This window comes from Camelus ferus, chromosome 5 (genome assembly GCF_009834535.1).
Source record: "Camelus ferus isolate YT-003-E chromosome 5, BCGSAC_Cfer_1.0, whole genome shotgun sequence".
In the NCBI taxonomy this organism is placed as follows: Eukaryota; Metazoa; Chordata; class Mammalia; order Artiodactyla; family Camelidae; genus Camelus; species Camelus ferus.
Genome location: NC_045700.1, coordinates 41,362,405 through 41,385,352, shown reverse-complemented (window position 1 = coordinate 41,385,352; position 22,948 = coordinate 41,362,405). Strand labels below are relative to the sequence as shown.

The 22,948-nt window shown below is 34.9% G+C and overlaps 1 protein-coding gene across 2 annotated transcripts in view; it reads left to right on the top strand.

Moving 5' to 3' along the window:
• The window catches only part of SCN9A (sodium voltage-gated channel alpha subunit 9), a 122,490-nt gene that overhangs the window by 13,018 nt on the left and 86,524 nt on the right, over positions 1 to 22,948 (top strand). Inside the window, exon 1 of one of the 2 annotated variants that reach the window (XM_032479613.1) lies at positions 14,442 to 15,267. The exons of the other annotated variant lie outside the window; for it this stretch is intronic. The gene's annotated coding sequence lies outside the window, so the exon portion shown is untranslated. Of the gene's footprint in view, positions 1 to 14,441; positions 15,268 to 22,948 lie in introns of those variants that run through there. 2 annotated transcript variants of the gene reach the window in all.

Genomic DNA, 22,948 nt, shown 5'->3' with positions numbered 1-22,948 from the left:
AAAGGGAAGACTGTCTTGTTTCTTTAAGTGTTTAGTAAATCAATGACTTGTACTATTTAGAATCTTAGATTAATTTTAATCAAACAGGTTCAAAAATCTCCTGTCCCCTTTCCCTTAATTCTTGGTGAAGACTTAGTTTTTCAGTCATTTTTGTTAGAAGTGTTTTTGGGAGAGTTTGCTGATGAGCACTGAGCTTTGAAGATTAGTTTGTACCACAAATAATCCTTGTGGAGTTTAAGTCCTTTCCCCTTGGGTAGCTACCAGCAAATGAAAAATGGTGACTATTTATAGAAACTCAAGGTCACTACATATGGTTTATATTGTCATTAAAATATGACATGTGGACCTCTTTTTGTTTATAAACAGTTCAGTGCATTAATTAGGACACTAGTAAAAGAAGTAAAACCTGTAAGTACAAGTGAAGCACCTTTGCCATTGAGTTGTTATACACTCTTTTTGCCTAAGCACTCACCTTATTTCAGAATCCAAGTCTTTTGGTCAGAGTTCTATTGGAGTATAAATTTGAGGAAGGACAGGAATTATTTTCTCCACCTTTACTTGCTACTCTGTGGCCACTGTCTAATCTGGAATATTCTCCACTGTTCTAGGCCTGTTTATATCTATCATGAGAGTCTAAAAACCCTGTCTAAAAATGGCAGGAAGAAATACTATCATACATTTACTTCACCCCCTTTATAAAAAATAGCCATACCCTTCATCTTCTGAATATCTTTTAAACAACAATGACCTCAAAAGAGAATACATTTTAAACAGTATTATATGGGTTTCATCATATTCCCAGATTATGGTCAGGGCTGCTCAGTGCCTTGCCCTAATTATTATAGCCTCTAGTTCCAAGAGGAAATAGAGAAGTAAGAAACACAGAAAGTTCCTCTGCTGATGAACTTATTAGTTTGATAGACACATTAGTTTGCAAAAGGCTTGTTTGTAAGTTCATGTGATTTATTCCATAGTTCTTTACCGTCCACAGTGTCCACAAATGTTCCAGAAGAATCTCTTGGTGTGTGTGATGCTTACCTAATTTGTCCTGATATTGAATTAAAGGGCTTTGAGCCTACTGAACTAATCTAGGCTTGCCAGGAATATTTATTTCATCAGCAGTTGTCACTATGCTTGAATTTTACCTTCTTGAATGAATACCTAGCCTCCTCTTGCTTTGCATTAGGTTCTAGAGCATTCACTACTAAGGAAGAAAATTCCTCCAACCCCTACTAGAAATTTTTCTCTTTATGTTTTTTTAAAAATAATGTTTTTTTGTATCATTCTGGCTGTTGCTTACTGTCAGCATTTTTAACCTATTACATGATCCTGCTCAGTCCTAAAGAACTATTTCTACTGTCAGGTAATTAATCTTTTATAAGCTTGCCACATTCCTTATTTTCAGACACTTTCAGTTATTTTATTACTTCTACTTTGGTTTTCATCAAATTCCAGTTGTTTTAGTTATCAAATATTTCAACACTCAGTATATTTGCATTTAAGAAGTCTGATGTAGTTAATAATTTTCATCACCTCTTAAAAACAGTGCACTCATATCGTATGCACTGCGTGGACTAAGGAGCCTGAGGCAGGGACTAAGTGACTGTGTGACGTATATCGCCATCTGTTGGTAGAAAGCAGTGTCGTTTTGGTTTTTACAATGATCATAGTTTTGTTTTAATCTTTAAAATATCCTGAAAAAGAAAGGTTTCTGTATGTGCAATGCAACGTTCTGTCTATTATGAAGAAACCAAAGTTATTCTCCTGTCTTAGAACTTCAGGTGTGCTAAATCAATTGACAAGAAAGTTGATAAAAGTCACTCATAATAATGGTTAGAATTTTTTGTACACTTTAAATGTTATCAGGAAATGTGTTAAATGAATGGTTAGAATGTATTGTACACTTAAAATGTACCAGGAAATGTGCTTCATATTTAAAATGCAGTGTTTCACTTTTTTCCCTTAAAATGACCTTATTGGATAATCATTTTTCAGCTGTTTTACAATGCAGAAACCAAGCTTTAGAGAGGCTAATTAACTTGCCCAAGGACACAAGCTAATAAGCAGTAGAGATGAGATGAAAACTCAAGTCTCTCTCACTCTGTAGCTATAAATTTAACAACTATGTTATGTTGCCTTCCTGTTTTACTGTAGACCTAGATTTTAGATTAAAGCCATAAACATGTTGGAAAAATGAATCATAAGTAACAAAAATTCTTCACTTAAAAGATTTTACTTTTGCTGATTAACTCATGGTTTATCATTTAAAAATTGCAGTATATATAGGGAAAAATGACAATAATTTTGCTAATATTTATTTAGCCTAGGCACTGTGGTAGGGACAGAAACTGTTTCTCTTTTACCTAAAAACCTTGTATGACAGATATCTCCCCTGCTCCATTTATGAGGAATTTGTATAATGTCACAAGGCTTCATAGGTATTATAAGCAGGGAAATCAAACCTAACCCTGCCTGGCGCCAAAGCTATTATGCCCTTTCTCCTGGTAATGTTCTGGGGGAGGTGGACACATGCATAATCAGAGTGGAAATGCACTCTCTATATAACGCTTTATAAAACGGTGTAGGACCTGTTCTGCAGACGTACTTTAGCGATCCCAGGGGTTACTTAAGTTTGTGATGATTTGTACTTTCAGGAAAGGGTTAATTCTGAGTAACAGAGAAAATTTAATGTGAGCAAAGGAATCTTTTCCCCTTTTCCTTCATATATCATGTATAAATGGGACCACATGAATTTTCTATTAAAAATTTCAGATATGCCTGCAATCATTGACAATAATCTTAATTTCCTTCAAAGTAACACATCTTGAGATTATAATGAATTTCTTACAAATTTGAGGAATACTGTATTTTGTAAGCCCATGCACAGAGACAACATCTATCTTAAAATATAATGTAGATAATCATTACAGGGTGTTATGAAAGACCCAGAATACAATATTTCAATAATTTTCCTCATTAAAGATCTAGAAGTAAATCCCTGACTATCCGTGTGCTACTCTTAGTATGAAATTATTGCATACACTCCTTAAAATGTTTTGCATATCAATTGCTCAAACACTATAAATTGTCATAAAAATTCTTTGAGTGATTTTAGGACATGGAATATTGAACTACTATTTTGAAGTGTCTGTAATCCCCCAAATTATACATCTCTAGGAAATAATGATCACTTTAATAATTTATTAATATGATTAACATAGTGCTAAATATGAAGGGTGAAATGGTAAAATTTCAGCAGAGAACAATTAAAGTGACTGCTTACTTATTGATTATTATATTTAATTTATGGATGATATACTTAACATTAGGGGGCTTTAAAGTAGGTAGCCAGCTCAGCCCATTTTCCTTATGATGGTATATTTTGTATGTATGATCTAAAGAGAAGGTATTAAGAAAAGGAGTTATTGCATATAAAGATGGCAGTTTTTTCTAAGTTAACTTATAAATTTACTGCAGTCCCAATGAGAATAAAAATAGGATTTTCCCTCTTTGAAATTAGATAACCTGAATCTACTCAGCTAGGAGAGTATACAAAAGAAAAGGGTAATATCTGTTAGGACTAACCCCATTAGATAGTAAGTGATTCTATAAAACTAGAGTAATTAAATTATGTAATATTAGTATAATACATAGTGCAGTGGAAGAAAATATAATGTCCGGAAATAGACATAATTATGAAGTGGCATCTCAAATAGATGCAAGGAAATATTAGTTAATAGGTATCATTGGGACAACTGGATAGTCATGTGGATAAAGATAAATTCAAATGGCTACCTCACAACCGCAATACATTTCAAATGAATCAAATATTTAAAATAGAGAATATAAACCAAAAGGAAGAAGTGCTACTAGAAGAAAACATGTATAATTTTTCCAGAATGTTAAAGCAGAACATTCTTCTAAGGTAATGTAAAACACAGTATCCATTAGAGAAAGGACAGATGAATTCAATTTAATTACAAACTGAATGTTTTGAAGGGAAAATATCACCATAATCCAAAAAAAAGAAAGAAAGGAAAACAGCAAACTGATAAAAAATACTTGCATCTTATGCCACAGAAAAGAGCTAATTTAATCATTGTTCTACTTTAATAAGAACAGACCAATAGTCCATTATAAAAATGGACAAAGGCTGTATACAGAGAGCTCACAGAAAATGAAGTACAGATGGCTTCCAAGGATATGAAAAGATCCCAACCTTACTCATAAGAGAAAATGCAAACTAAAATAATAGGAAGGTATCATTCCCACTGCTCAAAATGGCGAAGATGAAAACCAATTTATAAAACTCAGTGGTGAAGTTATAGGCAAACAATTCCTGATAAATTGTCGGGAGTATAAATGGGTAAAACCTCTATGAAAAGTAATTTGGCGACATTATCTTTTCCAAATTAAAGACGTAGATGTAAGTCTGACCCAGCAATTCCACTTCCAGGCATCTGTCTCACAAATATACTTCCATACTGTGAAGCTTGTGTATGGGAAGATAACCATTGTAGCTCTGGGAAGCTGCCTGAATGTTCTATAAGGAGCAATGGCTAAATAATTCTGGCATATCCATACAATAGGAATTTATGAAGCTCTGGACAAAGAGGTGGTGGCTTTCTACATACGTGTATGGAAATGTTTCCAGGTTGTAGTTTTAAGTGACAAATGCAAAATGTAAAGCAGTGTGTATATAAGGTATTATTTGTGTTAAAAGAAAAATTAATAGGTAGATATGTGTTTGTAAAAACATGTATATGGATACACAAGGGACTGGTACTGGTGATTCCCTCTAGGGTAGGAAACTGGGTGGCTGGGAAACAAGGGAGAGAGGAAGAATTACTTTGATTACATCACTTTTGAGTTTCATGGCTGTATTTATTCTTCAAAAATAAATGTAAGAATGCTATTTAGGGGAAAAATGAGTCACAAACCTGTAGTTTGGGCCCAGCTATTCAACTTAAAAGTATTCTATCCTTGGAGTTACTAATTGCTGCTAAGCTTAGGATTATAATCAGATAACAAGTCCTCAAAAATATGTCTAGAATGAATTTGAATGAATGAATGAAGCACATGAATGTGCTTCATACCATAATGTGTATAAAAATATGTAATATTATTAGTTTTATTTAGAATAGAGTCATCTGAATGAAAGAGATTTCACTGTACAAAATTCCAAATGCAAAAATGATTATACAGAAGATCCAAGGAGGTGTGTGACCTAAACACAGAGGAAAGAAAAGAGGCAAAGGTTGAATTGGAGGGATTCATTCACGATAAAATGAGCACCCTCTCTCAGCCCCAGACCAGAATCCAGGGACTATGTGATAGCTCATTTCCAGACCTGTGCTTCCCAGAAATAGATCTTGAAAATAAAACTCTGCTCTCACCCTAGGAAAAAATACATATGCATAGAAACTGTGAATATTTTAATTATAAAGTAACTGTCTAGTTTTTTTAAAGATAACAATTACATAATTCTACTTATTTTCAGAAACCAGGTTTACCAAAGACAAAAATTAAAAGATGACAAACTGGTAAAAAAAAAAAAAAAGTAAGTAGGAACTTTAGTGGAAAGGGATCAATATGCTTAGCATAAAAAGACTCTTTATCAAAGAAGGAAATGATGAAAACCCCAATAGAAAAAGGACCAAGGGAATAAACAGATTTATTAAAGAAGAAACGAAGTATTCCATGGAATGCACATCTTTTTAAATGCTTTTTTTTCCCCTATCAAATTGTGAAGCATTTTAAAAATTACTATACTTAATATTGTTTGGGTATGGAAAAAATATATGCTTATATATTGCTAGAGGGAACATAAATTTTTACAGCCTTCTGGAAAGCATTTTGGCTGAATGTATGTGCATAAAAAGACAAAGAAAATATCTCAAAATATCATCAATGATTTTCTCTGAATAGATTAATTTTATTCTAATCTTTATGCTTTTCAATATTTTCTAAATTTTCTACCAATGAAAATTTGCTATATTTATAGTCAACCACATTAATAACCTTAAATTGGTTATATGCACAACTTTCTTCAAAGTATTGTGTGTTGGATTTAATGATAATAAAATGTTTTCTGTATAACTTGACCCTGCTATTTACCTACAAATTGTAAATAAACTGCATTGTTTAATGGCAAAATTTAAGTTAGAATTAGTCAACAATCCATAGAATAAACTTTTTAAATACTTTTTGGGTGAGGGGAGGTAATTAAGTTCATTTATTTTTAGAGGAGGTGTGGGGGATTGAACCCAGGATCTCGTGCATGGTAAGCATGTGCTCTACCACTTGAGCTATATACCCTCCCCTCCAACAATCTAGTATTTTATCTGTGCCTAAGCTTCTAAAACATTGAGTACATTATCACTTCGTTGGAGATCCAGACATTTGGTGATCTGTCCTTCATCAAATACATGTTTCAAATAAAATATTGACAATTTGGGGTGCTTCCTTGTGAAATGGAAAGTCACTCCTAATGGATTTTAAATTTCTGCTCTTACTAGTATAGTTCAGAATTGAGGGATTTTAACGTATAATTAATTAGATGGTGTCCACCATATTGGTCTCCTTTCTCATCTGTCGGATCAAGCTTTTAACTTTACTGTTTGTTGTTGGTGGAAAGCTGCTTTGATTAAACCCAAGCAGTTAGGCAGTAATTTTTATTTTGGTATCATTAAAAAGAGAAACCGAGTATAGTAGCAGAAATTTTATATTTCTTGCACACATCAGGCTACATAGAAGTTTAGGAATTGTTTTGTTTCCGAATGTGCTTTAATTTTTTTTAATGAGAAGAAGAAAAATTGATGGTGCTATAAATTTTTTAAAAGTTTCTGATGTAAAATCAATAACATGACAGTTATTGGTTATTATATTTGAAGATACTCTCAAATTATTAGAAAAATCTTAAGGAATTTTGTTAACAATTGAAATTTGCTTACAAATCAATGTGACATATGCATTACCTTAAAGGCAAGATGCTTGCTTCTTAATGTATTTAGGTTAGGGAAAGTCATTCATCACATGTTCTTCAGGTTTCTATGATGCCTGGCTACCATGCTGTACACTAATGATAAAAGATGCTTGGGGGGAGGGTATAGCACATAGGTAAAGCACATGCTTAGCATGCATAAGGTCCATGGTTCAACCCCCAGTACCTCCATTAAAAAACAATAAAGAAAATAAAAGATGCCTAAGACAAGTTTCCTATCTAAGGAGCTTACAGTCTAGTTGAAGAAGAGAAGGATGGAGATTAATGAAAGAAATGAGACATTAGAAAGAAATACAATAAAAATATGTGTTTCATTGCAATTGGGAGCCCAAGTCAGAGAGATGAGAGGAGAAGCTGATGAAGAGCTGAATTTATATTTGAGGGAAGAAAGGTAGGCGATGAGGTCAGATCTCTTCATATAATAAGTGCTTTCTGAGCTGAATAGAAACAGAGATCAGTCATCAAATGATCAGGGTGGCTGAAACTGGATAGAGAGGGAGCAGCATGAAAAGGAAAGGATCATAAAATAATCTGGCCGGCCTTTGGGAAAATGAAATATCGATTGTTGCAGCTGGAATGTAGGTTGCAAACAGGGGAAGAACAGAGGCTGTCAGCACCTGGTTAGGAAAGGCTTTCTGTGCCAGACCAGAGGCACGGCAGGTTATCCTGAAGGCAGTGGACAGCTATAGAGGATTTTCTTTAGCCGGGGAAGATCATTTAATTTCCCATTGTAAAGGCAGGATCTTTTATACGTTGAATGAATGCTATATTTGATCCAAACCTCCTTGATACTAGCCAACTAAATGCTTTCAAGCATTTTCTATAGCACAACTCTTTTTTTTCCAAAAGAAATCTTGTGGTGCTTCAATAAGAAAAACAGGTCAAATGGAAAGATAGAGTCCTTAAAAGTTTTAAATCTTGGTTTAGAGAAAACAATTCATTGTTCTCACAACCTCAGGTACTCCTAAATTGAAAACCGCTAACGTGGCCTATCTCACTTACATAGCCATGACACCCAATTTTCAACTGATAGAAGTGACAGAATAGAGCAGCACAGAAACCTGGAGACCCCTTTCAGGCGGAAGGCTTGGATTCCTAAAATAGGCTCTGTTTGGTATTTCTTCCTCTTTTTTAAGTTTGAAAGTCTGAATACACCTTATAATTGTGGCAAAAGGATCTTGATAATATATAGGAGAATGTTTTATACTCTTATTGTAAGAAAAGAGAAAAATGAACAAATTGAAACAATATTTTTAATGAATTCATTAAAGTTCTAATGAAGATGTGTTTAATAACAGCAACACATATATTTTAGTTAATGATTAATACTTGTAATTGAGAATTGCTTTCTTAACTACTCTTACTTCAGTATAGGATATAAGGTCCTTGCTAATGCATCACTTGGTTTCTTAGTTTCAGTCTTGGCTGCACTCTGCACTCATGGTAGGTTTTTAAAAAAAATTTTCACCATCATTAATTTGCCATGGTGTTTCACTTTTTGAACTTTACTTGTTTAGGTCAGATTTTATATGCTTTATTTCTTATCCCAGAGCAAAGGAATACATATGTCAACCAAGTAAATATTTGTTAATGAAACAGTCTTTAAAAGTGCATCATTAGATCAGTAAGGGTTTGTCTATTTTAAATTTTTGATTAAGCTATCTAAAATAGGACTGCATAAAACAGATACTCTGTTAAATTACAATAGGAAATTTACCGATATTCCAAGTTAGCAGTTTTTTTCCCCATCTTATAGATATAAGGTTTATTTTCTAGTCCTGTTAAGTTTCAACGTTGTACATGTTCCTTTAGAATATACAGCGGAAGGAGGACAGTGGAAAAGATTGTGATATAGTCTAGCCTCCACTAGTGTATGTATGTGTGTGTGCATATATACACACACACACACACACACACTTCTTTTTAAACTGTGTCTTACAATAGTAAGAAACAGCACACTATACTGGAATAAAAGACTTTTTAAGCGTTAATATATTACTTTGCATATTCTTACGTGGCATCAGGTGTGCTGATGATGTACTGTACTTCATAGGTAATTATTTAAAACTGTAGAATGAGATTTGTTCCCATTCTATTCAAGAAGGATAAGGCATGGGGGGGGGGGAGAGATTTGTCTCTGAGAATTTAAGTTAGCCTTATAGGCACCTGGCTCAAAAGGTTTGAACATTGTGAATCCATGTGGTTTTTCTACCCAGCCCCCAAGCCTAATGACTTGGATTGTATTGTGTTGTATTTGCTTGTCCATAGCAAAGACAGATGGATCAGCCAGGGAATTCTTCCTTAGCTCTGCCTCTCCGAAACCACAAAGTCAGGAAATGTAATCAGAGTGCTCAGCTGAACCAGAGCAAGAGCTTTCCTAATGGGTAACTGTGACTTTGGAAATCACATCCATTAGATAAAGTGATTAAATATACATCAGTCCTCTGGCAAGGGAGCCATGAAGATACTGCAGTGGAACATCATCATGTGACCCTTCTCTCCTGCTGGAAAAAAGAAACATGTTTTTACCTTTGACATGTAGCATCTCCAAATTCCTCAGCTCAGTTGCAGGGAGACATTTTTTCATGATGAAGTTTATGCAGTTCTGATTTTCTGGAAACTATAAAGTAGTTGTGTGGTTGATAAAACATTATAAAGGAATATTTCTGACTTGCTTATCTCCCCACATTGTTTTTGTTTTATACTATTGTTATTTATGTTTTAGGCATTTCATATTTCAAATTGTTTAAAAAAATTCTTCCATGGAAGTCTTTGTGTTCCCAAATTAGATGTTTTCACTTATATATACACAGCTTAAATATCTAATTAGAAAAAAACATGTTGTATTTGTGTTCATGAAGATTTCTCTTAGCTTTCCAAATAAGCTTGTTTTGTTAAAATAATGTTTATTTTAACAGATAAACTTTAAGAAATAATAAATAAATTTTAGAAAATTTAGCTATCAAGAAATGTCACCATCAATTAGCATTGACCTTGACTACATTTATAGTTCTAGAGATCTCTGTTTTTACTCTTAGTTATAAACATCTTTTGATTAACAATATGCTGTCCACTAACCTACTCAGGGCAATGCATGCATTTAGAATGCCCTTTTTAAGCTTTGATTACTCTTTCACTTTTTCCCTGGTGACCATCAGCAGACAACTGCAAGATGACTAACAGAGGATGTCTTTACAATCATGTAATCATAGATAACTAAGTTGAAAGTACCCTCAAAAATTATAATCTACTTCTCATTTTACAGACAAATCCCTGAGAGCTCAATTGTTTGTGTCTAGCATAATAGGAAGCACAGTTAGAGAAATGATCAGAAGTAATTGTCATTTTTAAAGTTTCATTAGTAAATTCCTGAGCGCACCTTTATACACACTAATCCCGCTTCCCCAAATCAAGATCTCTCTTCATATTCTGAAATCTCTAAATCCTTAAAGTCAGCAGAGATAAAGAAATGAAGCTCTGATTTTATTGGATTTTGTGCTGCTGAGGCACATAGAAGGATGCCTGTTTTCATGAGGCCAAATGGCAGGGATATTACATACACAAAGCCGGGCAAAAATGAATACCAAGTGCCAGGAAAGGCAGCTTCACTAGTCTGATTGATAGTGTCTGTGGTTATGCAAAATACTCAAAGAACCTGTAAATTATACATGCAGGGAAAATGGAATCAGAATTTTCATACAGAAAGGAACCTTACAGATAGATGTACTCGTCAAAACTACCCATTTTGTAAGTGTTCTTGGTGCCGGAGACAGTGTAGCTGTAGCATAGCAAGTAAGAGTCAGATCTGAACCATTCATTGGTAGAAAGGCTTTCAGGTGAAAATATAGCAGACCGAGCATGTTACTATGAAACTTTTTTATATACGTGATGACTAGGCTCCTGTAGTGTACTGCCCTGAGTATGTATTTAGAGTGTTTAGTAAAATTATGCCTTAATTTAAAGTGTGGTGGAGACATTATAATTTGCAGAATTGACAGTATTTTAATATTCTCTGTCCATTGAGAATGTTTCCTTTAATATTCCTAAACTGGGAGATGAGGAGAAAGTACTCAGTGGGTAAGTAAAGTATGTGATTCAGTGCAGAAATTGAAATCAATGAGGTGAGTTGTATAGAAAATCATAATAAATACGAGAGAGAAGAGGAGAACTCATTACATAACTTTGTGACATTTTTCTTTTTCTTTTCTTGGGGCCTTAAGTTTTAAGCTTTTTCTAACCTTTTCCAGAGCAAGAAATAGAGAAAAAAGTATATAACCATTGTATCAATGTTTATTGTCTGCCTACTTTGTGCCTCATTGGGCTGAACATTGGAAGTAGAAAGATAGATAAGATGTCAAATCATGATGAGTAACTACTTTGGAGATGTAAGGAAAGTGGTCGTGGGTGAAATAATCCTTGGACTGGCGCCTGAAGGATGAATAGGAATGCTCCACTGGACCATAGCCACCTGTCCAGAGTCCTGGATAGATGGGTGGGCCTGAATTCCAGGAAATGAGGCTGGGAATCCCTTAGGAAAGGCCCTTGTAAGTTAATCTCATAAACCCTGGGGGAGCCATTGATGAATTTTAAGTAGACATGTGATGTGATTAGTTTTTATTTACCGCTCTGATAGTAATATGTAGTCTATGGATTAGACTAAAAGAGACTGGAAACCTAGAATTAGCAGATTATCATGATAAGGCAGGTAAGATATAAAGAGATAAAGAGAAAAGCTGTGGGGATGTAATAGGGAATGAATTAGGGATGATTTTTAAAAAAAAAATCATTAGTAGGACTTGTTGATGAGATGTTAAGAGTCTGTTTTGAATCCCCAGGATAGTGAATGATATTTGTCACTTCCAGCGCTGGCTACTGATTAGTAGTGTCATTTAAATGTGCAGGGTAAGATAAAGGTATATGAAAAATGGATACAAGTTTGCTGAACCCAAAGGATGTATCTAGGCTGAAAAATAGCTGTTTTTCATGTTTTTACAATGGAAAGCCTTTCCATTCTTAGTTTGTAAAAACAATCTGTATGATAATCAACAAAAAATTGTACATGTGCAAAGGTGGCATCTTAGCTCATCTCCACTGGCTCATGAGTTGACTGTTGCCTGGCATCCTCTCTAAGAGCCAAAGCTTGTCAGCTGGGAAGTGGGGGATATCCCTCCTGTGTGTTCCCCCTGAATGTGCACCTGATTTGAGCTCACCACCTTACTGTGGGTCATGAAAAGTTGCCAGTTTCTTAGGTAGGTCCTTGGTTTATCTGAAATACAAATTCAGCTGGGCACCAAATATTTTATCTGGCAACCCTATCCTATGTATTTTTTTTTTTAAAGTTTGTCCTTTTTTGTCTCCTCATGACCTCATTATATAAGCTCTAGATCAGAATGTACTAGACTCCTTAAATTCTGGGACATGAATTACAGATGCATGTGAAGGATGGGGTCGGGGAGGATAGTCTACCAGTCAATTCCAGGTGCTTAAGACACTGATTCCTGGATTTATTTTCACTGTTGTCATTTATTGATTACTTCACATAAAGTGTTTATAACTCAGGAAAAAATGATGGAATAGTACTAACAGTGCCCCAGGTGTGTTTTTTGAGCATTAATTAGTTAATTATGAGACACTTAGTTGAGAGGGATTCTAAATAGCACAGAACTCAAGGCTTTTCACCTCAATTGGGGGCCCGCTTAAATAGCACTTTACTAAGTCAAGAAGAACAAACAACTTGTCCATGAGGTATATTACCTACTAAGAAGGCTGACCTCCCAGTGTGACTGCTTGCATGAAAATATATCCCCTGGGTGTCAAAGGCTTTCTAAGAGCAGTGATTCATGAACCTCCTGGATTTTTAGGACAATATTGTGAAATAGTTTTCATCTGCATTCTTAAATAGTTACTTGATATGATTAAAATATTTTATGTCTTGATTCAGGAGTTATAGGTGTAAGTGGGAATGACAGAATACTCCAAAGATATAAGATCCCAGAGGAGATTAAGAAGTGGGAGAGGGCAGTGGGCTAGGAAGATGGAGAGAGTGGTAGACTAGTGCCTAAAGATTTTAGATGAACTTGCAATACTAATGCTTCTTGTTTGTCTTCTCTAAATACTGTTCCTATTAATTCTCGGTTGTCGTAATACATAAAGACATTTTTTGAAAAGTAGACCAGGCAGGTATCAGCAAATTGATGTGGAGAAAGGTGGCAGGCATGTGGATGGCTCAGCCCCAGTCCCAATTCCCTATCCTAATCTTCCTGTGAAATATCCAGCTTTTCAAGCAAACTGAGTTCTGTCCAGCCTGAGGCTCAAATGATTTGAATGATTATCTCAAACAATTGTGCAGGTGTCTCTTTTTGTCTCTTCTTGTTGACTTTCTGAGTTTTTCCTCTCCTTTTTCCACCTACTATTAGAAGTTATATACTTTATCATGTACATTTATATATTATATACCCTTTTCACTGAGCTTGAGTCCCACCTGAATCCGTGCTTTAGAGAGAACAATGGTACGTTTCTCTGCACCTGTTTCATGTTTAGTAAGTTTCCAATTCCTTTTGGTGTCAAACAACAGCAGGTACCTCCACAGTCCCTCAGGTCACTAATGTGCTTGTTGTCAAGGTAGCAACTGAACTGTATCTTTCACAAACAGGTGATAAATTTTTTTCCAACTTGGACAGAGCACCTCCCGTTCATTAAGAGAAATGCCCCTAGAGGTCCATCTTTATGTCGTGGACATGGGCATTGTGTACTTTAAAATGTCTAATATGTACAGTATTTTCTATTGTACAGTATTGAATTGTTTTAAAACATTAAGTACCTGAGTAAATCCTCTTGCTTTGTTAAGATGACTAAAAGGTGTTCAGTTTGCCCGAGGCAAGATCGAAAAGATCTATGAGAAATGCCAAGTCATGGTAGATTCATTTGGGAAAGAAAAGTTTTGTGCAAAAGATTCATGATCTCTGATATTAAATTTTGGAATTAAGAATAGACCTAAATCATGAGGTTTTCTGAGGACCTTTTCATTTTTATATCCCCTAATCAAGCCCCACATCCTTTTTGAGAAGTTGACTAAGGCAGGAAAGCTGGGGCAAGTATTAAGGCATCACTGATCTTTCTCCCCTTGTTTGTTTACAAGTGATGAGACAAATTACCTCCCACAGCAGCACAGGTTAATCAAGAGGCTCAAAGGAGCAGAAGGGTGAGACACTCCTTACTGATATTTCAGTGCAGAATTCTCCCTCTTGGTGGTTTCAAGGCAGATGACAAAAGCTCTGCAGCACGTAAATCCCAAGCGGCAGACCTTATGACATAGATCTTCATCACACATTCCATGGTGGCTGTTTTAAGTGCAAAATACTCCCAAGATTCAGGGAGGACACTTGGTCTAGTTGTTTTTCAGTAATATTGGAAAATATAATCCGTAATGCTTGTGTTTGAACTGTCGTTTATTTCTAACAGGTTATAACTTCTATCATTAGAAGATGATCCCTTGGGATGAGAATTAAAAAATTTAGGAAAGGCACCATTGGCTTTCTTTTGGGGGAGGTGGTAGTAGGGAAACATAACCAAGGGTATCCCCCTCATTCCTAACTATGGCGACATGGAAATCTGGGAGCTCAGGAGGAAGGAAAGCAACGAATACTTGCACCTTTAACAGGACCTTCTGGCAAACTGGTTTGGTTTGGTTTGGTTTTGGAGGGGTCTGGTCTCTTTGGTTATTTTTCTTTTATTTTTTTTTTAATTCCTTTATTGATTAGAAATACCTATTTGTAGTCTTTGTTTTCTTATAACTCACACCTTTATGTCAGTCAACAATTCCCTTTTTCCTAAGTTTTCCCCCCACCTTTTTAAGACCCTACTGACCTCAACATGGTGAAAACTTCCAAAACAGGGAGAAGTGAGTTGAGCCTGCCTCTGCCCCAAAAGGAACTTCTCTAAATCTCCGTGAATTGAAGTGAGGATAATAACACATTCATAGTGCTTTTGAAAAGATTAGATTTCTAATACAGTACTTACACAGAGTAGCTGCTTTATACATATTTATTAGTTTTTTTTCCTATCACACAACTAGACTCCACCTACTCCTAAAAATCATATTCTCTCCTGATGGCATTTACAGCTTTGAAGAAAGCCCCTTTATCACAGACCAGTTTTCTAAGCTATGCACACCACAACTCAGTGCCCATTTTGTCATGAAATGATCTACAGATAGCCACAGAATAGAGAATCCATGAAAGAACTTTGGGTTCTTCTAAATCAAGGTAAGTATTATCAAGCAGCAGTTTGTTCTCTCTTCTGTACAGATGGGAGCTGAGGTCTTTATTTAGGCCACCCGATGCCCATCTTACATGGCAGCTGTGATATTTTAACTCCTGCAGTAATTGGGGGCATATTTGCAATACAATCAGCTCAAATCTAATTTATCAGTTTTATGAGGTCTGAAGCATGGTCAGAGCTCCCTGTCGGTGCCTTGAGGAGAAGCTGCTTGCCACGATAACAAAGGGCATGACTCAGCTGCTTTCTGACTGCACTCCTGCCTCACATCAGAGGCAGAGGATTTTGTTTGGTGACCTTCTCCTCCCACATCTTTTGGATTTTCCTCATCTAAAGGCACAGCTGTGACATCAGCAGTGGAAATTTCCATCTCTGGGTTTGTTCTCTTGATGAATTTTTCCTGCTTGCACCAAGGATTTTAGGTGGCTTTCCATAGAACACACATGAAAGGGATCACTAAAAGGACTTTCAGAATGAATTTGCTCTTACTGGCAGTGGAGGAAACAGTCCAAGCAGCAGGAAGTTTTGTTTTGTCTTTGACGCAAGATGGATCTTATATTGATGAATTGCTAGTGTGATGATTACTTATATATAGAGATCTTCTTCAGATTCGTTCTCTGATATCTTTTGACTAAGCTCAGTACTCTGGTAAGGTTGGATGATTCTGATGCCTGATGACTAGGAGGACCCCTGTCTAAGCCAGTGTAAAGAATTACAAATCCTTAGTTTCATAAGATACCTTCTCACCAAAAGGCTTTACTTTGTGGTTTCTCATGTGTTACACTTCTGTTAACTGCTAGGTGGTAGTTAATGGTATCTTTTTAGCAGTGTGATGTTTGGTTCAAATGAAATAATAGATAATAGAAAGCTTTAAAAAGTTAAAATATATCAAAACATGGTTTTAATGATGCTTCATTTATTCTAAATAATAGGATGTGGTTAATTATTTTTCAGTTAAGTATTTGTGCAGATTTTGTTTGGTTGATTGAAATATGATACCAGTAAAGCTAATGCAATGGATTGGCCCCACACTTAGCGTTTATTTCTCTGTGTGAAGACATCTTATACTTTCAGGCAGTCCTCCTTGACCCTACCCAGTTATCCACATAAGTGCAGAATTCAACTTTAGCATTTTGAGATTTAATATTTATTGAGTGGTTCTTGTGTTCAGTATGTCTCTCAGCATTTTATGTTATCAAGTACCTATGTAAATAAATGGCTTTATATGCATTATAATGCACACAGTGACATAATGAGGAAAGACACTATTGTCATCTCCACTTCTTAGATGAGCAAACGTGCTCTTAGCGAAGTCAAGACCCTAGTCCATTATATACAATCGGAAAATGATAGAACTAGACTACAAACTCCGGTTTGTCTGACTCATGGTTCCTAATACAGTGCTGTTCTTCAAGCCAAAGGCTCTCTCTTGGCTGACTTTGCAGTATATAGAATAATTCTTGGGGAAAAAAAGCAAGATATTATTTATTTTTTCCTTTCCCAGAAAATGTATCTAGTAAGTATTTTGCATCAACTGAGATTTCTTTTCTGAAACACAAGCATATCCAGTTCTATAAAATGTTGACATGTGTAACGTCTCCTAAAAGCTTGGGGTTTCCATATATAAAGACTTCTTGTTTTCTCTTCAAAATAAAACATCAGTCATAATTCTAAATGGGTGATCCCAAATATGTGATTTTCTCCTGTAAAACTAGCAAAGGCTATGATAAAAAATTTTATGTGCTCTTTTTTTTCACCACACTGAGAAAAATTGGTCTTAAAGTTATTTCATATCAGTATGACTTTTCGCCTGCACTAAGTTATGTAGTTTATTTCACAACCCCTAGAAATATGTTATATAGAAGATGTTACAGTTAATCTTTATGTTGAAAGAATGCTAGTTTTAAAGCCAGAAATACTCTGCACACTGAAAGTATTTTTTCAGTATGAAGGTAGGAATAAATGGGGACATGTATGCCCGAGTTCTCCAGGGAAGCTTTGGTGATAGATGTGAGACCTGACTGAGCTGGTCAAATAAATTATGATTTGGACATAAGGAAGGCATAATCTGTGGTCTCCAAGTGGAATGTGCACATCTAAGAAGGATGCTGTAAAACTTTTTTTTTTAATCTTTAAGTTTTCAACTTTATATATACATATTTTTTAATGTGTAGAGTATTTTAAAATTTAGCAATAGTATAAATTCATGTATTGGGTGATGCTCAGTTTTTTTATTCTTATTCTTATTTTGCTAGTAAAAGTGAGTCTGGTTCATTTTCTGTTGCAGTACTACAAATTGTCACCATCTTAAGGAAAGGCATGGAAACCAGCTGCAGGAATTACTGTTGGCATGTTGGGTCATAATTGGCCTAGTGTATCAGAAAGTGACCAGACAAGACATCTCCATATGCCATTGACTGAATAGATTGGTCCTACCACTGATTTAAATCCTTTGTGTTTCCTGCACAAACCTGAAATAACCCAGTAATTTCTGAATTCTTTTTGAAGTATATGTAATGTATTATTAGTATTATGTAGTCCATACATGTGTGTTCATTTATGTTTATTTGCTTTTCTCTTTTTATTTGTAAGACATCATAATTCCCCAAATGTCAAGGACAAGATTTTTGGAAAGCATACACAGTCATCTCTCTATTAATTATTATTTTGATAGATATTTACCACACACACAGAAATAAGTCTGAGACCTTTCCCATGTATTGACCTCATTATTCTACAAGTGTGCTATAAGACAAAAGAGAGACCAGAATCTCCTGCTATTCTTAAAGTTAAAACCAAAACTTGCCTTATATTTCCTGAATGAAATGATAGGTTAATGTTATTGATAAAATGATGATGGGTTGGCTTCCTTGAAACTTAAGCTGTTGGTAAAAAATAAAAAGAGCAATTAGGAAAATAATAAAGAAATGAAACAGCAATTCCTCTCCTATTTTTCGTTTCCTCTGTACTGTGTCATAAGCAAAAGTAATATAATAGCCACTAATTATAGGAAACCTCTCAGACTTTGTAATTGGCTGTCTCATTTTTCCCACAGCAACTGTAAACAAAGAATTGATTCACCAATAGACTTGGTTCATTCCCATGAACTCTTATCAATGTCTCTTTCTGAGAGCCTTAAAAAAAAGAGACCTAGGTACATACTTAGACATATTGGCTAAACTGGTGCCTTTTTTTTAAAAGAGCAAATATCTTTAGGTTTATTGTTGCCAATTCTTTCATCATCTGCTTTCAAAATGACCTGTTTCATGCAGAATGAAGTGATGGAAGGCATCGAACTCCAAGTTCAAAACTTGGCTTCTAGTCATAGCTCCAATATTTCCTTAAAAATGACTTGGCAAATAAGTCAACCTATAAGCCTCAAAGTCACTATTTAAAAAAAAAAAAGAAAAATATATTTGCATTTTGTATTTCAGAGCATTGCTGTCTGTGAAAGTGCTGCAAATATTATAAAACCATTTAACCCAGCATGTCTTTATATATGTATATGTCTGTCTTATTCTTGAATTGGAAATATATTTTGAATCTTTTCTCATAAAAACATGCGATCAACTAAGAAGTGTTTCCAAAAGAAATCAATTCTTTAGAAAATACATTGGTGTATTAATATCTGTAAAAAAAATACAAAGAAATAAAGATTTAAAAATAAAATATAAAGCAAATACACAATACCATATTCTTGGCATACATTTGTACATCAAGAAATAAACTTCATGATGTGATGAGAGGATTGAATCTAAGACATTATAAACCTGATAAAATAAAAATTAGAAAACCAAGAGTCGGTAGTTCTGGTTGAAAGAGAGAAAAATAAAACTAAGTGAGACATTGTGGTGGGATTGATGTGGAAACAATGTTTGGTAAATTCACAAGTGTTTTTGCCTTTAAATTTGTATCAGTGTTAAAATAGCTTGGAAGAAATCCCATGTCAAATGCAGTTAATATAAATTGTAACATTTCTTCAAGTACATTCTTTTTAATTTGTATTATTTGGGAATTTTGTTTTCACTCATTTTCATTAAGGAGACAGGGTTCCCACTTACTTCCTTGCTTTCTTGCTTTGTTGCTTTTTCCTTCCTCCTTTCTTTTAACTGTAATGCTATAGAATAAAAGTAAATAGTTTGTCCACAACCTTATCTCATGCCCTCTTCCCAATGGATTAGCTAGGTAAGTTCCTCACCACTGGAATAGGATGTCCAGTTCCCGAGTGTCTGAGAGAATAAATCACTTGCTCTTTATACAGCAGTGGTGAATCCAACATTTGGACCTGTGCTTTTGTGAAAACGGAGCTTAGGATTTTCCAGCTGTGAAATGCTGCCTCTCTAGAGAGTGGACTTTAGTTTCAAAGAGAAATATCATAAGGAACCTTGTGTGTTCTTATATTCTACACTAAGATTCTCATTTATTTTAATTTTTTGTCATATTATTATATAGAGATTATTTAAATAAAAGGGCTGGTTCATCTTGTGAAGGTGATTTTTTGTATACTACCTTCAACTTTCTTTACAGTGGTGAATTTGCAGTTAATTAACAAATACTGAGCAGACACTTAGATGTAAGGGATTCAATTTTGTTGTTAATATATTTCTTTTTAGTTTAAATATAGGTATTTGGTATCAAATATTGGGATGAAAGTTAACAGACTTAGAAGTTTCTCTTCTATCTTCATAAATTCATTACACTTAAGGGTAGGGGCCTATAAAAATACAAGGGTCTATAGATTTGTTGTACTTTAATAAAATACAAGAAAATGCATTTTCTTCTCAAGGTAATTCTGTAATATTCCCTTGACCTCACTTATTTTTGCATATTTATTAGTCTTTAAATACAGTAAGTCTAAATTACAGATTTAGAAATTCTCAAATTATGTGGCTGTCGATAAAAGATTACTGCCTACAAAATGAGTCTTTTCTATGATACATTAGATAACAGAGAGTTTGCAGTTACTTGTCCATACCTAAGCACACCCTGCCTGTCATTTCAAATTTGATTCTCAGGGAGCAGTGTGACAGAAATGTGACATAAGCACACCAACAAAGTGTAGCTTCTAGGTGTCACTGATGGTAGGCATTTCTCAATTAAGTTTCTGGGGGTTGTTTTATTTAATTACAAAAGCAGTTTACTAGATAAAGTACTCGCAGATTGAATTTCTAAACTTAGACCTGCTGAATAAAGCCAAATGAGTCATCAATTAAAAACTTCAGTGATTCAGATGCCAAGACCTTTGTGACAGTCACACATTCTAAACGGTATACATCTGCATTTTGAACTTTTAAAAACACACTCATCCCTCACCTAATGTTATCTTTTTTCCTATGTGAGACTGGAGATCAGCAGACCTTAGTCCTAGTCCTGACTCTGCTATACGTAGCTGTGTCATTTTGGACAAAGTAACCCTCTACGTGACACTTCACTTTCCATATTTGTGAATAAAGAGGTCTGACTTAGATTTCCTCTAAGCTCCAATCACCCTAGAGTAGTATTTTGAAATGGGATTAGTGAGTTGTAGCCTATAGTACACACACAATGAATGGAATGAGGGTAGACTAGAAGAGAGAACACCCGTGAGTATTTCTTGTAGTAAGAATAAATACTGTTTGTGAAACTTCGTTTCAGATATAAGTGAACATGTATACTGAGCCACAGCGTAAAATATAGTTTGCACCCTGGATCATGGTCAAAACTTGAGAAGAACTTCTCTAGAATCTTAGCCATCTTTCCTACTCTGTTTATAATAGTTGGTTTGCAAATGAAAGCTTAACTAACATCTATTCCTATTACAGAATTTTAATTGTCACAGCCTTAAAAATGCCATGCCCCCAAACAATAAATCCCCAAATAAAGCCAACATAAACCAGGATAATTCATGTCTGGAATTTGTATGATATGGGGTTTTTTGATTATCAGTCTTAAACATAGTCATGGAAAAAGTAGAATGTGTTTAAGGTGCTAAATAGTATTTTGCCCTTTAGGGTTAGGTACATTTTTAAGTATTTGCTGCATCCAAAAGTCCAATTAGTGATTAAATTTTAATGTTGGTTTTGCAGCACCCTGTTCCTTTTAGAACAATGAGTCTGATAATTGCCATCTGAGATTTGCATATTAAATCAAGGTGATTAATTATTATTGAGCCTCAGTAGATAGTAATTAATGTAGTCTTCTTCAAGTATTTAAGTTGTCTTTTTATTTCTAGACTATAAAATAGATTTTAGTACTATTGGTCTTGGAAAACTTCAATTAGGAATAATTGTTTTAATATAGCCATTTATGTACAAACCATTTGGACCAAGGTCTGTATGCACTGTAGTTGTTGGAGTCTTATTAAAAATATTACCTCTGGATTCATGGGTATTTTCCATGGGGTTCTCTTTCTGGTAAAACTGATACTTTTCTGTGCCTTGAACGTCCTCTGGAATGGCACCTAGGATGTAGTTGCCCTATGCTTTATTCTTCTCTTTGGAAAAATAATATTAATTGTGGTATTAAGGTTGTTCATTTATGGGGTTGTTCTTATAGCCCTCTGCAGTTCACAATGACTGTGCTTCTTGAGAAAACCAACCTGTGTGGTAACATATCAAACACTGAATAAGATAAGTCTTTAAAATTAGGAATAATGATGAAAAATGAAAGTTTGGTAAATGTAAAAGAACAGAAGCATGTAAAATGTGTCTCAGTGTTGTATATGTTGTTATTAAGACCCATTTTATTGAGACTTCATCCATTTAATATGAGTCTAATTAATCTTGCTTAGTTTGATAGTTATTCAGTATTGCTTTAGTGTCATTTGGAATTAGATTCAACTCCTAATAATAGTGACCTGGACACAGTAGCTTAAACGCCCAGGTTTTATGCTTTCGCTTAATAGAAGGCCAAGGTAGACACTCGAGACTGGTACAGGAGCTGCACAAAATCACTGGGTGCCCAGACCTTCTGTGTTCCTGCTGTGTTACTTCTGACCTCCAGCCAGAAGGTCATATTGTCATCCAAGATGGTGGGAGAAGTGCTAATATCCAAAATCAAGGCAACAGAAAGGAGGGAGGGCTCAGCCTCTCCCTTTTCTGGCACCTGCAAGGACGTTCCATCAGCACTTCCTACATTTAGTTAGTCAGAACTAGTCACACCCTGACCTGTGAGGAAAACGGAGTGGTACAGTTTTTCAGTTGGACAGATGATCCAGGATTCTTGTGTAAAGGAAAAAAGTGAGAATGAGTATTAGAGCACATACTTTTCCTCTTTTGTTCCAAATAATGGGCCCTCTTTCAGTTTTTTATTTTTTCAAAAAGCTATCTCATTACCAACTAATACTGAAGGATTTATTAAATAATCATTTAGAGACACTGTGCTTTTTATTCAAAATAAGTTAAACATATTCTGGTAGTATTACAAATTCAGAAGAGCTGTTTAAAAGAACTTTTCAGACCAGAGAAGAGCTTAAAGATAATCATCTAAATTCTGCATCTTCCAAGTGAGGTAACTGGCACTAGGGAAGCTGAGTGACCCGGCCAGGATCTCAGAGGTGACAAGAGTAAGAGCCAGGACGTGAATATAGGTTTCTCAAGGTCTGTGCTAGTACTCTTCCTACTACATTATGATGGTCTTTATTGACTAAATGATGCTGTGTTTTGCACTTTGCTTTTTTTAAGAAGACAT